Source organism: Sorex fumeus, unplaced genomic scaffold (genome assembly GCF_029834395.1).
Source record: "Sorex fumeus unplaced genomic scaffold, SorFum_2.1 ptg000034l, whole genome shotgun sequence".
Classification (NCBI taxonomy): domain Eukaryota; kingdom Metazoa; phylum Chordata; class Mammalia; order Eulipotyphla; family Soricidae; genus Sorex; species Sorex fumeus.
In genome coordinates, this window is record NW_026606091.1 from 46,860,723 (window position 1) to 46,878,960 (window position 18,238).

The 18,238-nt window shown below is 44.5% G+C and overlaps 1 protein-coding gene across 1 annotated transcript in view; it reads right to left on the reverse strand.

Annotated features, from left to right (window-relative positions):
- SUSD1 (sushi domain containing 1) overlaps positions 1–18,238 on the reverse strand; it is a 144,871-nt gene that overhangs the window by 45,838 nt on the left and 80,795 nt on the right. The window lies entirely within an intron of this gene.

The window sequence follows — 18,238 nt, forward strand, 5'->3', positions numbered from 1 at the left end:
CAGCCCTTGTGGAATATAAAATAGCATAATGAGACCAACACCCAAGGACAGTAGACACAAGGGCCAGGAATATTGCCCCATTGTTGGAAGCCTGTCTCATGAGCTGGGGGAGAAGGCAGCTGGAATAGAGAAGGGATCACTAAGACAATAGTGGTTGGAGGGATGGGTCAGGATGGGAGATGTGTGCTGAAAGTAGATAAAGGACCAAACGTGATGACCTTTCAATATCTGTATTGCAAACCACAATGCCCCAAAGTAGAGAGAGAGTATGGTGGACATTGTCTGCCATGGAGGCAGGGGAGGGTTGGAAAGGGGCGGGGCGTCTACTGGGGACACTGGTAGTGGAGAATGTGCACTGGTGGAGGGATGAGTGTTTGATCATTGTATGATTAAAGCTCACACATGAAAGCTTTGTAACTATATCTCATGGTGATTCAATAATAAAAAGAAAAAAATCTTTCTTAAGAGCCACTGAGTCCCAGGTCGACGGCTCACTGGGCCGGAGCTCATGTTTTGCATGTGAGCGTCCCTCCAGCTCCACTGGGAACCTTCCCCAGGAAACAGGTTGGGGGCAGCCCCTGAGCCCCACCAGGCTTAGCCCCAAACCAAATAAAATAAAATACCAAGGTCCTTAAAGGGCAGAAGTCACTCAAGGAGCGCACGCAAAACAGAGCAAAGGCCCTTCCCTCTCCCCCACACCCCACCCCTCCTCCTCACACCCCTTCCTCAGGCTCCTCTATAGAAAATAAAAGCGATTTAAATATAATCCCTGCAAACTCGCTTGGTTTTCTTAACTAAAGTTGAACTCATTGTCCTGGATTTGGACAACCCCATTTACATAAATACATGTTCGTTGAAAATTTTGAGCTGAGAGTTGCCCTCAGCAGAGACTAGAGAATATCCCCCTGGAACTCGGAGGGTCTCGGGCAGTGAGGCGTTTCTCCAGGAAAGGCAGGGGGTGTCTCCCTTGGCCTGGGTCTCCTCGACTCTTACAATCAAAGCAAACTTTGTTGGCCTCAGCTCAACTTTCAGGTAATCAATTCCAAAGTTGGGTAGCTCAGACCTAGGACAGGTTAATAAAGAGGAACACATTGCCTCCAACTTTTAAAAATATAAACGACTCATTCAAAACCCTAATGCCAAAGGTTACTTCCTTCTCTAGAGATCCCTGTTTCTAAGCTGGAAATCATGTAGCAGAATTACTAAGACATTTCCTAAGAACACTGATGATTCATCAGTGATAAGGACAACTCCCCAAACTGCTTTTTCAAAAATGAGTCTCAAGGCGGGAAGAGCCCGGGTTGTGTAAGCCCCTGTCTGACAGGTTCCTGTGAATGAAGTCAAGCTGGTAGCTGTGACCCACTCTCTCTGGAATTGGCTTTGCACAAAGAAGACCTGTTCCACAGGCCACAAGCTTTCCTTCCAGTGTTGCAAGGCAGAAAGGCAGGGCAGCGCCCCAAAACAGAGGTGACTCAGGTCATGCAACCTCACTACTGGGTGCAGAAGATGATCTCAGGGCCAGAGCCAGCTCGGGGGGCAGGGGGAGGGGGGCGGAGATATATGTCCTGCAGGTGTGAGGAACTGAGTCTGGTCGCCAGTACCACACTGCTGGGTGGAGACACGGAGGGCCCCAGCAGCCCTTAGGACAGTGGCCCCTGTGGACAACTGCACCACTGGGCCTGACCTAGCATTGAACTGCTGACCCAACAGACGGAGTATTCCAGGAAGCCGATGCCCAGTCTCCTGAGCACTGCTTGGGAGCTTCCCCACCACCATCACCACTACCATCACAGAAAAGTTGATTTAAAAAAATCAGCAGTGGGGCTGGAGAGATAGCACAGTGGGTAGGGCATTTGCCTTGCATGCGGCCGACCCGGGTTCAATTCCCAGCATCCCATATGGTCCCCTGAGCACTGCCAGGAGTAACTCCTGAGTGCAGAGCCAGGAGTAACCCCTGTGCATCGCCAGGTGTGACCCAAAAAGCAAAAAAATAAATAAATAAATAAAAATAAAAATAATTAATTAATTAACAGTGATCCAAGGGACCCCACACTTTAGTAACTTCCCAAAACCACATAACTCAATACTACCTGAACAGTTCCAGACTAGGGAGAAAAGGTGGAAAGTTTCCCAACTCATCCAATATCACTGTATGAGGGTGGTACAACCAATCACCAAAGGCACTTATTAATATAAATCCAAAACCCCAAATAAGGTATTAGTAAACAGAAGCCAGTAGTACACTTTTTAAAATGATCTATTATTTCCAAGGAATATTGGCCAAGAATCATGGTCAGGAGCCCAGAGCTCACATGCTGGGGAGTACCCCCGCCCTAACCCCAGTGAAAGAAAGACTGATTACCGAAAACCACCACACTTCGTGGAGAAGCAATGAAGCAGTTTCTAGTCAAGGACACTGAAAGGATGAATGGTCCCAGAGCCTGGAGATGCTAATATAAGGCGGAAGAGGCAAGGAAAAATAAGTTTTGAATGCCAAGAAGAAGGGGAAGAAGTGATGCAACTGCCTGCAAACCTGAGTTTCTTGGATTGCTCTCTAAAAGTAAAGTAAAAGTAAAGGCCCTCCCGTTGATCATCGATTTGCTTGAGCGGGCCCTGCTCAAGCAAAATCCATTGGAGATTTTGTTGTTACTGTGTCTGGCATATCGAATACTCTCGGTAGCTTGCCGGGCTCTCCGAGAGGGGCGGAGGAATCGAACTCGGGTCGGCCATGCTGGCTGCGTGCAAGGCAAATGCCCTACCGCTGTGCTATCGTTCCAGCCCTAGAGTGCTCTCTAGAGCTAAAAATATAACTAAGACACTGTTGTGAAGTAACAGGAAAGGGAAAATGAAAAATAACAAGAGTCTGGCAAAATGTAGCCAGCTACAGGAAGAGACAGAAACGTCTGTTTTTTAGCTGAGGCCCGAGAAACCACCCAGTTTCAGGGCTAATCTCAGAGAGATGCGGGCAGCTGAGTTTTCCTGGGAAGGCCCAAATCTCTGGACCCTGGGGGCAGACCAAAGGCCCAGCACTCCACCCACCCACACCTGGCTCCCACCACAGCCAGAGACTTAGCCCAGCTTCAGGTCTGATCTCAGAGAGTCACCTGCAGTTGATCATCCCAGCACCGAAATCTCTGAAGCGCAACAATTCCAAACTTCACAGAGCTGACAGCCCAGGAGAAAAAAGAAAATTAGATGGGAAAATTGAGGAGAAGCCCAATAAGCTCAGTGAGTGGAAACATTAACACAGAAGGCCCAATTCGCACCTAACAGCTCAGTAAATCCTCAGCCCATGACTTTAGCAACACCATTTCGAGGCCTATGCTGTACTAAGCAATATAAAGTAAATTAATTAATGCCTGCGGAAGGAGCAGCCTTTCGGGGAGGAAACTGGGACACCGGTGGGGGTAAGGGCACACTGGTGGCACTGGACTGGTGCAGGAACATTCAATGCCTGAAACAAATGTATTGTGATCAACTTTGTAAATCACAGTATTTAAATAAGATTTTAAAAAAGAAATAAGAAGAAATGCGTCATTTTCTATGCATCTTCAAGAACAAGCAGAGTAGGCTAAATAAGAGTGTCCCAAAGATGTCCAAGCTCTCTTCCCTGGAACCCCTAGGTGGGTTACTTTACATGTGGTGGAACAGAGCAACGGTGATTAAGAAAGGCCCATTATCCTGGATTACCCAGAAGGGTCTCGGGTAATGACAAGGGTTCTTGAGAAAGGGAGACGAGATCAGGTTCAGAAAAGAAAAGATAAAAGGGCGAAAGCAATGGTCAAACAGAAGGGACCACAAGGCAGGCAAACAGTGGGATTCGTACAACAGGTTCCAAGAAACTGAGGGGTGAATGGGGCAGAACAAAAGATGTTTTCATCCTCTCAGACTGGATGGAAATGAGTTTGACCTGAGAGCCCCCAGAATGAAACAAAGGCCTGCTAAGGCCTTGATTTTACCAATGGAAATGATTCTGATCCTGAGAGAAAGTCCATTTTGATACGTAGAAATAAATTTAAATATATATATATAGAGAGAGAGAAAGAATTATGAGAACAGCAAGAAACAAAACATAGAAAATATTGAAAGAGGACAAGTCAGGTATCAGTATCCGTAATAAAGCTGCCACTGGGTTTATCAACTTTTTTCATAATACTCCCACAAACAGCCTTCTGAAACATTTTTTCTCCTATCCTTATCTTCTATGGAGTTTTAGTAGCATGAATATGGGGTATTTTTTATGTATTGATACAATCGATGTTTCATACATTAATTTTTTTTAACCTCTACTAAAACAAAGTTTCAGGGCAGAGATGTAGCTCATTGGTATAGAGCAGCTGCCTTGATGTATGAGGCCCTGAGTTTGATCCCTGACACAGCCCAAACAAAAACCATCTTGCCTCTTTGTGGGTGATATTGCCCTTCTAGAGATGAAATAACCCCCACCGAGTATACAAGAGTAACCAGTACAATATCATTACCAATACCAGACAGTAGAATACTAGAGTCTATTATTGGCCAAGGAATAAACAATTATTCAGTGAAACAGTGGAATCCAGCACTACATGGTCCCCGAGTACCACCAGGTATAGCTTCATGGCCCCAGCGCCACTGTGCCTGAGCATACACAAAATCCTCAGGTTCTAAGATGGAATCATCTGGCCCATTGACTGAGTATTGTAGGAGTGACCCTGGGTCCCCCTAGCACTGCTTAGACGGTCCCTGTCCAAGAAAAAAAAAAAGGAAAAAACGCTCATCGGGTAAACTGTATCAATACTATCTTATCTCTTAGAATTATCTTATACTGATTAAAAGAAATCTTTTTTTCAAGGCTATCGAGACAATAAATGTTCTCATATAGAGGAGAGCCAGGTTTGATCCCAGCACCACATGGTTTCCGAGTGACATCAGAGCACTGAGCAGGGAGTACCCCTGAGTACTGCCAAAAAGAAAAAACAATGTCACCATATACACTAAAATAGAAGCAAAAGCGAAGTTGATTGAGACACCCCTAAAATTTCTTAACATCAGTATCTAGTTCTGGTCAGTCACTTTTTGATTAAGAGTTAGGTTAGTTAGGGCCAGAGAGATAGTACAGTGGGTAGAGCACTTGCTTTGCACACAGCTGACCCAGGTTCGATACCTGGCATCTCATATGGTCCCCAGAGCACTGCCAGGAGTAACCCCTGAGCACTGCTGGATGTGTCCCTCACCACCCCCGATAAAAAAAGGAGTGACCAGTATCTGCATTTTCACAAGCAAGACTATCCAATGCGCTATCCAGAATTTCTTGTCTTAACAGCCTGCTATTGTCCCACTAGGGCTTCCTCCAATCCACTGGCATAATCTCATGCTGACACTTGCTTTGATACCTTGGTATTCTGGTCCCGCAGTTTTTGACACATGATCGCTCTCTGCTTCATCAACCAAGCAAGCTAGCCTTAGTGGACAATTAGATCCCGAATGTAAATAGCATCACTAGTCTCCTAGTTAAACAGAAGCATCGACTCCCGGGACTAGTTGGATCCATACACAGGCAACGATGATGAGGTCACGGCAGCCACATGACTGGGTAGCAGTGCTCTGGCTTGGCGCATACACAAACATCAGGGACCTGGGACGGCTTGGCGGCGAGAAGCGCCTGGCCTGCCTGCGAGTACGGGGCATCAGTTCCACGCCCCAGTGCCGCCCACGTGCAGTGAGCTGCTGCTGCTGGTGGCTCTGCTCGCTGGGACTCCGGGTGCCACCACGAGCATTTGAGCTCGGGCCCCAGGCAGGCATGTGCCAGCAGCACAACGGAGACCGTGCAGCGCCCCCAGCGAGTCCCAAAACGGAAGATGCGCAAACGCTGCATCCGGGAGGGCTCAAGGAGCACCGCAGGAGACTGTGTGTGACACGTTGTAGATGCCCACGGCCAAGCATGAGTGGCTCCCCAGTCACTGCTGCAAAGGCAACGAAGGGAAGGGGTGGTGAATGTGGAAGAGCCCCGCATCTCTCGAGCCACAAAGCATCGTCTGCACGGGTATATTAACCGTAGCCACACAACATTCACTGTAGAAAACAAAAACAAAACAAAAACAAACCAAAAAAAAAAAATCATTGTCACTGTATCACTGTCATCCTGTTGATCGTCGAACTATTCGAGTGGGAGCCAGTAACGTCTCTGTTCCTCCCAGCCCTGAGATTTTAGCAGCTTCTTCTTACTCGTCTTTTCCCAACAATTGGAGGCTCTTTCAAGGTCAGGGGAATGAGATCTGTAAACCAAAAAAATAAAAAACCCAAAAAGCTTGGGGGTGGACGGAAATAGGCTAAATATCCTTCTGTGGCAGATGGGATAATACATGAGCATGTCAGCATGTGCTCACAGAGTAGAACACTCTGCCTCCTTCACAGAGAATGAGAAAGCATTGCAGGAACTGGAGTTGAAATCTAGCCACAAGACACTGTAAAGCCAAATGTCTAGAAATGAAATCCAGAAGCAAGATAAAAGAATGGTATGGAACGGTCCACTTCTGCGCGTACACGTGGACGTGAGATGCACACACAGCGTGACTCTTTGGCACCTGGTGAATGATCTCTGGTTTAACTCACTACCCTCGGGGTCAGGGTCTGTTGCTCCAAGGTTCCCTCCCCTCCATGCAAGAGACTCACAGTCTGAATCCTGGGAAGGTGACTCTAGAATGAGCTGACCAGGAAGAGGAGGATTCCCCGAGGACAGTCATCCTCAGCCCCTTCCGAGCCACGTTACAGAAAGTACAGGAAGGCCCTGTCTCTCATGAAAACACCCCTTCTCTGGGTCATGCTTGACGACTACTCTAACTTTCTCCTCTGCCCACCCACGGGGCCCATCTAAGCCAGAATCCTGATACTGAAAAACCAGATCCACAAGAATGATTGAGAGAAGGAAAAAAAAAAATCTGGCTCTTAAGCCACATTCTTTGGAGCCATATTCCTGTTCACCTAGGTAGGTGAGCAATCAATCATTCCTCCCTGTTTCCCACAATACCCTATTGATACCTCAATTACATTTTCTGCATTGCAGTATTATTGATCCTTGTCTACTGCCCCAGTGACCCGCCAGTCCCTAGAGGAGAGGGACCACGTTTTTTCAAGTTTGCACACACACTGTGTCTGAAACAATAGCAGGCATAGAATTATTGGCCACTGAAATGTAAATAGTAACAAGGAGAAAGCCAAGCCCACTGGTGTCATGTTAACCCAGAGGAATATAGGCACTCTGAACAAGAAAGGGTTTCTGCCCTGAACATGTGCTTAATCCGGAAGAGGAGTCCCCCTGCCAACCTTGAATCAGTACAACAAGCATGCAAAGGAGAAGAAAATAAATGTCACCAGGTAGATTTAAGCAACAGTCTACATTCAATAGATACTTATTGTTAGGAATTGCACTGGTCTTCCTTTGGGGCCCCCGAACAAAGCCACGCTGTAGGTACAGTTATTCCATTTTCCAATTTTTATGGTGAAGGCAGCTGACAGTTTAGGTACATCGAAGCTGTCATTTGCCCAACGGCCTGGAGACAGTAAGCAACAGATCTGAGATTTGATTTAGGAAGTCTGAGACTCTGTTGCCAGGGTGCTGAACTTGACAGCCTGCTCCTGAAAGGAAGTACAGGAATTCAGAAAGAGGAAAACTGGCTTTCTGGGAGATCATGGAAGGAGGGAAGCTAAGAACTAAGGGAAAGGAAGGAATTTCAGATTGGGGGTGAGGAATGCACAAGCAAAGATTTGGAAGTGTGGGGTTGGAGTGATAGTACAGTGGGTAGGGTGTTTGCCTTTCACACAGCTGACCCGGGTTCGATCCCCAGCATCCCATATGGTCCCCCGAGCACCGCCAGGAGTAATTCCTGAATGCAGAGCCAGGAGTAACCCCTGTGCATTGTCGAGTGTGAACCAAAAAGCCAAAAAAAAAAAAAAAAAAAGATATGGAAGTGGAAAAGTGAGTACTGAAGAATTCATAGCAGATTTGAATTCCAATTAGGTTAAGGATAACAGGGGACAGGAGGGGGGAGTCCCTTAAATCCAAGTCTTTCCATAAGTCCTCCAAAACAGTTTTCCAAACAATAAATCAAACAAATGAGATTAATATTGCCATCACACCTGGAAGACAGACTTTAACTTATGTCTTACACAGCGAGGCTTACACACTTACAGAGGACTGAGACTATGTACACCCAAAATCATAGAGCTTTGTAAACCAATGGTAAAATCAATAAAATTTGCTTTCAAAATAAATTAGCTATTTTCTTTGGGGCCGTTGGAGGGGTGAAGAAGAGTGTCTGGACTCCACCCTGTAATTCTCAGGGCTTACTATTAGCTCTGTGCTCACTTCTGACAGTGCTCACGAGATCATATGCAGTTCTGGGGATCAAAACAGGATTAACCCCGTGTAAGCTCTTAATCTCTGTCCTATTTCCCCAGCCCACAAAATAAATTACTCTCTAAGAACAAAATAAACACCAAGTTTCAGAAAAGCAATCTCTCACACTGCCGTGAGTTGCTGTAGATAGGGAGAAGGCTCTTGAAGAGTCGTGTCTATAAGAAAAGGGAAACGAATGGTCAGTGAGTGAAATTCAGTCCCAGAGAAAGACACTGCACCCTAAATGTGGAAAGCAGACCAGAGTACAGGAGCACTGACTACAGGCAAAGGGCGGAGAGGCTTGAGAGAAGGTGCTGCTTCCGGCAGCGAGGTGGAAAGGAAGGCTCTCTGCTCTTTGGAAGTCAAGTGGGGACAGCAGGGAAATGCAAAATACAGCATGGGTAAATGAGAACCCCAGGGAACTCTCGTCCACACTCAGGGGAAAAAGACAAAAATATTGCTTAAAGCAACTGCAGTTCGCCAGATGACAGAAGAGGGCGCTGTTGACCTAGAAACTTTGTTAGCTATCCTAGACTGCCAATTCTGTCCATGGGATTGCGGCAAAAGCAATCTTCATTTAAATACATATACATATATGTATATATGTGTTTATGTGTATATATACTTATATAGAATTTTTAAAAATATATATATATGAGCCAGAGCGATAGCACAGCAGGTAGGGCGTTTGCCTCGCACATGACTGACCTGGGTTCGATTCCTTGGCCCTTCTCAGTGAGCCCAGCAAGTTCCCGAGAGTATCCCATCCGCATGGCAAAGCCTGGCAAGCTACCCGTGATGTATTCGATGTGTCAAAAACAGTAACAACACACAATGGAGAAAGTCCCACAATGGAGATGTTACTGGTGCCCGCTCGAGAAAATCAATGAACAGGAGGACAGTGTTACAGTGCTATATCTACATATGTGTCTATATATACCCTAACTACTCCCATGTGTATAACATAGTATCACACTGTATCACTGTCATCCTGTTGTTCATCAATTTACTGGAGCAGGCGCCAGTAACGTCTCCATTCGTCCCAGCCCTGAGATTTTAGCAGCTTCTCCTTACTCGTCTTTCCTAATGCTGCCGTATCGGAGACTCTTTCAGGGTCAGGGGAATGAGATCCGTTATTGTTACTGTTTTTGGCATATCGAATATGCCACAGGTAGCTTGCCTGACTCTGCCGTGCAGGCGGGATGCTCTCAGGAGCTTGCCAGGCTCTCTGAGAGGCTCTATGATTTGTTGCCTACTGTCTTAACCCCATCAAATATGGTTTGGTAATTATGGAAATTATGGACGAATGGAGATGTTACTGGCGCCCGCTCAAGCAAATCAATGAACAATGGGATGACAAGTGATTACAAGTGAATTACGGAAAATGTGTCGGTGCAGAAATATGTTCACTCATATGTGAGGCTTGGCCTGAGCATGTGGAAAGCAGCTTGGAGCATGGCAGTGGTTGGGTAGTGGAGGTTGACTGCCAGGGCTGGGTCCCTTGGGTCCACCCCCCTCTGGATCACCCTGAGTGAAAACAGCCTGCATATTTTATATAGAAGTGTGTGTGTGTGTGTGTGTGTGTGTGTGTGTGTGTGTGTGTGTGCGTGTGTGTAAAATAATGGGTAGGACACTTGCCTTGCACATGACCAAGCCGGGTTCAATCCCTGGTACCACACATGGTCCCCCAAGAACTGCCAGGAGTGATTCCTGATCACAGAAACAGAGGTAAGCCCTGACCACAGTCAGTTTGGCCCCAAAACATCCTCAAGAAAAAATAGAAAGTAATCATAATGCAATAAACTGAAAAAGATATCTTCCAATAGCACTGCAGATATAACAAAAACACCTTGAGTTAGACATTGAAAAATGACAGAAAGGAATTAAAGCAGAGAAGGAACAAAACAAAATTCATTCAGTTTAGGAAAAATAAACAAAGGGAAAGTAAAAATATGTATCAGAAGTAAATTTTAATTTTCTGGTGCTCAAAGGATAGCTTAGAAATAAAATACAGTAAGGAGTATCAGAAACATAAATCAGCCAAAAAAGAAGAAAAGTCAGAATTTTTTTAAGTAAAAAACAATTTAAAAAATAGACAAAGATCCAACAGAAATATAATTAAAGTATCTAAAGAAGATAACAGCATATTCAAAATTGTAACACAGGATAAATTCACAAAGGTCTAACTCTGGGACCAGAGCGATAGCACAGCGGGTACGGCGTTTGCCTTGCACACGGCCGACCTGGGTTCGATCCCCGGCATCCCATATGGTCTCCCAAGCACCGCCAGGAATGATTCCTGAGTGCAGAGCCAGGAATGACCCCTGAGCATCGCTGGGTGTGACCCAACAAGCAAAAAAAAAAAAACCAAAAAAAAAAAAAACAAAGGTCTAACTCTGAATCTCGAAAGGATCCATTGGGCACCTGCAAAAAGCTTTCCAGATCAAGCAACCCTAATGCTTTTCCAAGTAGAACTATTAGACAGTTTGTTTTGCACCACGAGTTGGGGAGGCTTTGAACCACACCCAGAGACGCTCATGGTTGGCTCCTAGCAGCACCATGTGGTGCCAGGGACCAAACCAGGGGGAGCCACATGCAAGGCAAGCTCCATAATCCCTGTACTGTCTCTCCAGCCCCCAATCTAATAGGCTTTAAAGAGAAAGGGGGAAAAAAGTCTCAGGTTCTCCAACAAGATAAGTAAGATTCAAAGCCAAGGAGCCAGGGAGCTTATACGGGCATTAGGCTGCCCTAGCACCCCGGGTACAGCCCTGGAGACCCTCAGGAAGCCTGATATCACCACATCCCTGGTCCCCAGCAACAACCAAATGCCCGGCTGGCAGAGTCTTGATGGGAGTGGCCCTAAGAGCACCCTGAGCACTGCCTGAAGGCTCCCCACAAAATAATTCAAAGGCAAAAAATTAGGTTTCATCAGACTTTTCAAAAGCTACATTTAAAAACTAGGCAACTAAAGTACAAAATTTTAGGAAAACAAAAAGTAGGAGCTGGGGCCAGAGATAGTTGAATAGGCTGAGCACATATTCCTCATGCTGGAGACCCAGGGTAAGTCCCCAGCATCTCAGGTCCTCTGAGGACAGCTGGACCAACTCCTAAACACAAAGTTAAGAGGAATCTCTGAGCAGCAAAGAAACTGGGGAATTGATGGAGGGAAGGGAACACTGGTGAAGGGATTGATGTTAGAACACTGTACACCTGAAACTCAATCATGAATAGCTTTATAACTCTACAGTTTATAGTGATTCGATTTTTTAAAATGTAAAAATAAGAGTAATCCCTGAGTCCCGACAGGTATGATCCAAAATACAAACAATTAAATATGAACCAGTATTTTTATAACATTTTGATAACTTAGATAACAGCTAAGTTATCTTTTAAGTACCAAAGCCATAGAGAAACAATATTAAGTAAATCAAGGCTCAAGAAATTAAGAATCTACAGAAAAGATTAATTCCAGCCAGGAAGTAACTAGGGAAGCTTCAACCTAAAGACTGACAGTCAGAGTTTAATATATTAAATTATAAATTTAAGACTAAAATACAGGTGGAGTAAGATGAGTTAAATATAAATGCTGTAAGTTCTGACAAAGTAAACTGCAACTAAAAAATCTGAAGAAGGGATAAAAAGAAAAACAGAACAAGTTAAATGCCATATAGACACATACTATTAGAAATTAAGGTGGGGATTGGAGTGATAGCACAGTGGGTAGGGCATTTGCCTTGCACGCAGATGACCCGGGTTCGATTCCCAGCATCCCATATGGTCCCCCGAGCACTGCCAGGAGTAATTCCTGAGTGTAGAGCCAGGAGTAACCCCTGTGCAATGCTGGATGTGAACCAAAAAGAAAAAAAATGTTTAAAAAATTAAGGTGAATAAGTGTGTATGAGGCTGAGGGTAGATAAGATAGAGAAGAGACCAGTATGACAATAATCTGGGAATGATCACACTGGACAAGATCTGAAGGTGTAAAGGAGGTAAGGGATATTCTTGATAATCTTTCAGTATTAATATCGCAAACCACAATGCCCAAAAGGAGAGAGAGGGGCTGGAGAGATAGCATAGAGGGTACAGCGTTTGCCTTGCATGCGGCCAACCCGGGTTCAATTCCCAGTATCCCATATGGTCCCCTGAGCCCCTGAGCACTGCCATGAGTAATTCCTGAATGCAGAGCCAGGAATAACCCCTGTGCATTGCTGGGTATGACCCAAAAAAATCAAAATAATAATAATAATAATAATAATAATAAAGGAGAGAGAGAGAAAGGGAGAGAGAGAGAGAGAGAGAGAGAGAGAGAGAGAGAGAGAGAGAAGAAAAGCGCCTATCATAGAGGCAAGCAGGAGGTGGGGGTGGGGTGGGGGGTGGAGGTGGTAACTGGTGCTGGGAAATGTACACTTATGGAGGGATGGGTTTTGGAACACTGTATGACTGAAACCCAATCATGAACAGTTTTGTAATTGTCTACCTCACAGTGCCACTGACACTGTCACTGTCCTCCCGTTGTTCATCGATTTGCTCAAGCGGGCCCAGTAACAATGTGAGACTTGTTGGTGTGTTTAGCATATCAAATATGTCTCACAGTGATTCAATAAAAAAGTTTTAAAAAAAATTAAGATGGAGCAAGAAAGAGAGTTAAAACATGCTTTGCATGTGGGAGGTCAGGTTCAAACCCTAGCAACATACAGTTCCCCTAAACACTGCAAGAGGAATCCCAGATCACCAAGAAATAGACTAGGCCCTGAGCACCACCAGGAGTGGACCCAAAACTAAAGAGTAAAATCAAATATTAAAAAAATATTAAAATATTAAAATATTAAAAATAATAATAATAATAATAAATAAAAATCAGCAAATCAGAAGTTCAGGATCTGACTCAAGTGGCAGAGCACATGCCTTGCATGTGGAAGATGTTGGGTTCAATTGTCCCGAGTGCCACCTGGGGCAGGGGATGGGTTGCCCATAAGAAAAAAAATACTAAAATTAAATATGAAAATAGGATAATGGACTTGTTTTGTTTTGTTGGGGGTCACATCTGGCCATGGTCAGGGGCTTCTGGCTAATGAGACTTTGAGGGTCTAGATGGGGTGCTGGGGATTAAACTCAGGTCAGCCATGTGCCAGGCAAGCACCCCACCTGCTGTCCTATCTCTCCAGCCCAAAAGAGCATTTTAAAAGACCGAATGGTACCCATTAGGATAAACATATGGTGCCTGGAGTGACAGCACAGCAGGTAGGGCATTTGCCTTGCACACGGCCGACCCAGGTTCAATTCCCAGCATCTTATATGGTCCCCCAAGCACTGTCAGGAGTAATTCCTGAGTGCAAAGTCAGGAGTAACCCCTGAGCATCGCCGGGTGTGACCCAAAAAGAAAAAAAAAAACCATATATCTAAGGTTGGAGAAATAGCACAATAGACTAAAGCACATGCTTTGCCTGCAGGAAGTCTGGGTTCAATTCCTGGCACATGGTCCCCTGAGCACCAATGGAATGCACTCCCTACACATATACATCTGTTTGTATGTACAGTATATATTAATCTTCCTTTAAACATAGTGAGAAACGGGCTGGAACAATAGTTTAGTGGGTAGGGAGCTTGCCTTGCATGTAGCCAACCTGAGTTCAATCCCCAGCATTCCCTATGGTCCCTGAAGCACAGGCAGGAGTAATTCCTGAGTGCAGAGCTAAGAATAATCCCTGAGGACCAGCAGATGTAGCCCCCCCAACATTCTTTGTTTTGTTTTTTTTTTTTTGCTTTTTGGCTCACACCCGGCAATGCACCAGGGTTACTTCTGGCTCATGCACTCAGGAATTGCTCCTGGCGGTGCTCAGGGGACCATATGGGATGCTGGGAATTGAACCTGGGTCGGCCATGTTGGCTGCGTGCAAGGCAAACGCCCTACCCGCTGTGCTATTGCTCCAGCCCCCAACATTCTTAAACAATACAATTAAATTAAAATAGTGAGAAACAGCAAAGAAAATGTATCACATAGAAAAAGAAATAAAGACCATGTAACCTAATCCAGCAGTTATAACACAAAAAATAAGAGAGTTGAGTCCAAACATGTCACACATACCATGAATGGATTCAACTTTTATGTTAAAACATAAAAAGTATTTTTGATTTCTATCAGACTAAAAATCCAGAAGGAAGATACAATGCAGCTTCCATTATGGGGGGAAAAAGCCTATGAAAAAATATAATAGATATGAAAGGAGAAAGTACTGATCTAGAGCAAAGGTCAGCAGAAAATTTTAATAGTGGGTAAGAGAGCAAATGTTTTAGGTTTACTGGGGCAGACAGTTCCGTCACTACTATTCAACATGAGTACAAAAGCAGCCAACTGCACTGTTTTCCAGTAAAACTATTATAAACTCAGGCAACAGGCCAGACTGGGCCCACAGGCCAGAGCTTGATCATGTCTGATATAGTGCTAATTAATAAAATAAAATCTTGGCTTTTTGTAAATACTGATAAAATAGATAACCCACAAGCCAAACTGACCTAGAAACAAGGAAGAAAACACAGATGCAGGGAGAAGCAATCACTGAAACAAAAGAAAACACAAGAGGTTAAATGAAACATTTGTTCTTCAGTGATGCAAATCTGAAAACATAGAATTCGCTCCTAAGGAAATACGGCCTACCAAAACATTGCACAGAAAACAAAGTTTATACCAGGGCCAGAGCGATAGTATAGCAATAGTACTTGCCTTGCATGAGGCTGACTCAGGCTCAATCCCTGGCATCCCATATGGTTCTCTGAGCACTTCCAGCAATGATCCCTGAATGTAGAACCTACCAGGCATAATCCCTAAGCACCAGTAAGCGTGCCCTCCGACCTACCCCGCCCAAAAAACAGCATTCTTTTCCTTTTACACCTGCCTCTGACACCTGTCTGCACAGTGGCCCATGGAACAGCAATTCTGACCAAGGCTGCAGACCACGGAGCAGATCAGCACCTGGCTGAGGCCCAGTGTTTGAAGCATTTAAATAGTAGTCACAGAAACATATCAAGCAAGTTATCAAATAACTTACTTGACAAAAAAAAAATGCCTTCTGTACCTGCAGATCAGCACCTGGCTGAGGCCCAGTGTTTGAAGCATTTAAATAGTAGTCACAGAAAAATATCAAGCAAGTTATCAAAAAACTTACTTGACAAAAAAAGCCTGCTTCTGTGCTGAGACAGTGTCACTGGCAAGTCCTATCAAATGATCAGAAGTCAGGTCATCTGAATATAATAATGAAAGAAAGAGCGGTATAACACTGAAGCAAATCCTTCCACTTTTTTTTTAATGAAGCAAGGAAAATATAGATACGTAAACCTGATTGAAAAATAATACAAAAAAAGGAAAGCTATATACCACGATCCTATATTTCAAGTGGAGAACACAGGAATTTAAAATCACATCAAAATTTCAAGATCTGAGAAAGTGAAAGTTAGAAATCTTAGTTCCCTTTCCTTTGTATTTATATTAATGAATACTTTAGGCTAAGAAGTAAGTCAAAAGGCTGGAGGGGCCAGGCTCAGTTCCTGGCACTGGAACCACTTGGTCCCCCAGTCTGGCAGAAGCGACCCCCAAGTGTAGCCCCCTCAATACCTCCAGGTGTGGCCCAAAATAAACCTAAATAAAAATTAATTAATTTTTTTCTCTGATTTCAGCTTCCTTGAGAAATCCTGGCACTACAGTGGTCCTGAAAAGAACCAAAAGGCAGCCAGGGCCATCAAAGCCAAACATTTAGGGGCCTTTGATCAAAGACCACACCTGGAGGTACTAAGAGGCTACACTTGGGGGTCGCTTCTGGCCAGGCTGGGGGGCCAAGTGATTCCAGCGCCAGTGCTTCCATTCTAATAGCACTCATGTTTATTTACCGCGCCCCCCCCCGCCCCCCGCCAGGTGGGGGGGCCAACCTCCCTGTATCTAGAGCACCATGATAGTTAACAAAGATAGTTAAATTTAATCATTTACTCTCCACATCAAATATCTAGAGATTAAGTATATTACAGATTAAACACATTACAGCTGGTTGGATATGCCACGCAAAATGTTTAGGCCTTATTTATGACTTGACCAGCTGCAAGCATGAGTTTCTCTGGCGAATGGTTTATAAGGGAAGCAGACATATTACAGAGGCAATTTTTCTGAAGTTACGTATCGTATTTTGTGGAAAGCTATCAGAAACCATGTTGAAGTATTTATGGTCATAAATTTTGGAGTGGGATTCAAGGAACAGGAATCAATTATGGAATCAAACTTACAAGGTCAACACATCTCAAATTATGCATGATGTTTGAAAACCTGCTATCCTAAATCACCTAGCAGCCACAGCTTCCTGCCAGAGCAGAGGGAAGAGGTTCTGCACCCCTCCCTCTCTTTAAAAAAAAAAAACGAGGGGAGGGGCATTGCTGGAAGTGCTTGGGGGCTGCTGGCCACTCCATGTGCTGTGGACATGTGGTATGGAAGCAAAGACACCTGCCCTGCATGAGCAAACTGAGCTCACTGCTCTACCACCAGTCTCAGGCCTTGTAGTTTTTTGGGTTTGGGGTTGTTTGGGGGTGGGTTGTTTTGGGTTTTTTTGTTTTTGGGGGGGTTTTTTTTTTGGTTTTTCTTTTTTTTTTGCTTTTTGGCTCACATCCAGAGATGCTCAGAGTTACTCATGGCTCTGCACTCAGAATTACTCCTGGCAGTGCTTGGGGGCCCATATTCGATGCCAAGGATCAAATCCCCGGTTGGCCACATACAAGGCAAACACCCCACCTGTGGTACCATCGCTCTGCCCCCCAACCCGTTTTGTTTTTCTAGTTTCTTCTCCTCAACATCATTTTGAAACTTTTATTTTCACTTAGCAGTACTATTTTATAAATATTTGAATACAGACAATTCTCTGTTGAAGGGAATGTAAAAACTAGAGTTCTCTCGTGTTCATAAATGATATGTTTTTAAAATTCTAATTAGGAGCAGCCTAAAGAGACAGTAGGTTTTGCAAAGTAAATATTGTCAGGGGGAAAAAATACCTACAAGCCAACTATTTGAAACGAAAACTACTACTTTTTTTAAATGCTTTATAAATAGCAACACCACTGTAGTAGCTTTTAGTTATCTTTGATGTACACTTGCAAAGACTCTTAGGGGAAAGAAAATTAAAATGTTGCTCAGGGATAGAGCGATAGTATTGTGGGTAGGGTACTTTCCTTGCACATGGCCGACCCAGGTTCGATCCCTGGCATTCCATATGGTTCTCTGAGCACCGCCAGGAGTAATTCCTGAGTGCAGAGCCAGGAGTAAGCCCTATGCATCGCTGGGTGTTGGATAACATTGGATTGTCCTTGCTCCTCCAACAGGAAACTTAGTTTATTGAGTTACTCCCTCAACAGTGCCCCCGAGGCACACCCAATTCCATCAAGCACTAACAATCCTATATTGCTCTCTCTTTCCTTTATGTCATTTGCATGGCTTATTCAACAAAGTCCTTTTTGCATAGACACAGGAAGACAGTTCATGCTATGCTTTGCAACATGAGAGTTAATTGACTCCAAAATAATATTTACTCCTGGGCATCCATATTACTTGACATAAGCCTCAGTTGCCCTTACTTCCTAACATCCCCAAAAGGAGGGTCCTGACGATGGGATTGGATGGACCAGGGCAAGCTGTAAGCTACCCTGGCATCGAAAGGGGACAAGCTAAGTGCCATTAGTATAATAAGTTAAGAGCATGGTCATGGGACAAACTCTGTCATGACCCAGAAAGAAGTAACTGAATAAGGACCCTGCTGGGGTTAGGAAAGACTAACCTGGCCTGAGGACTGTAGTACGGAATATATAGAGAGATGTCCCCAGGAAGAGCCAACCTTG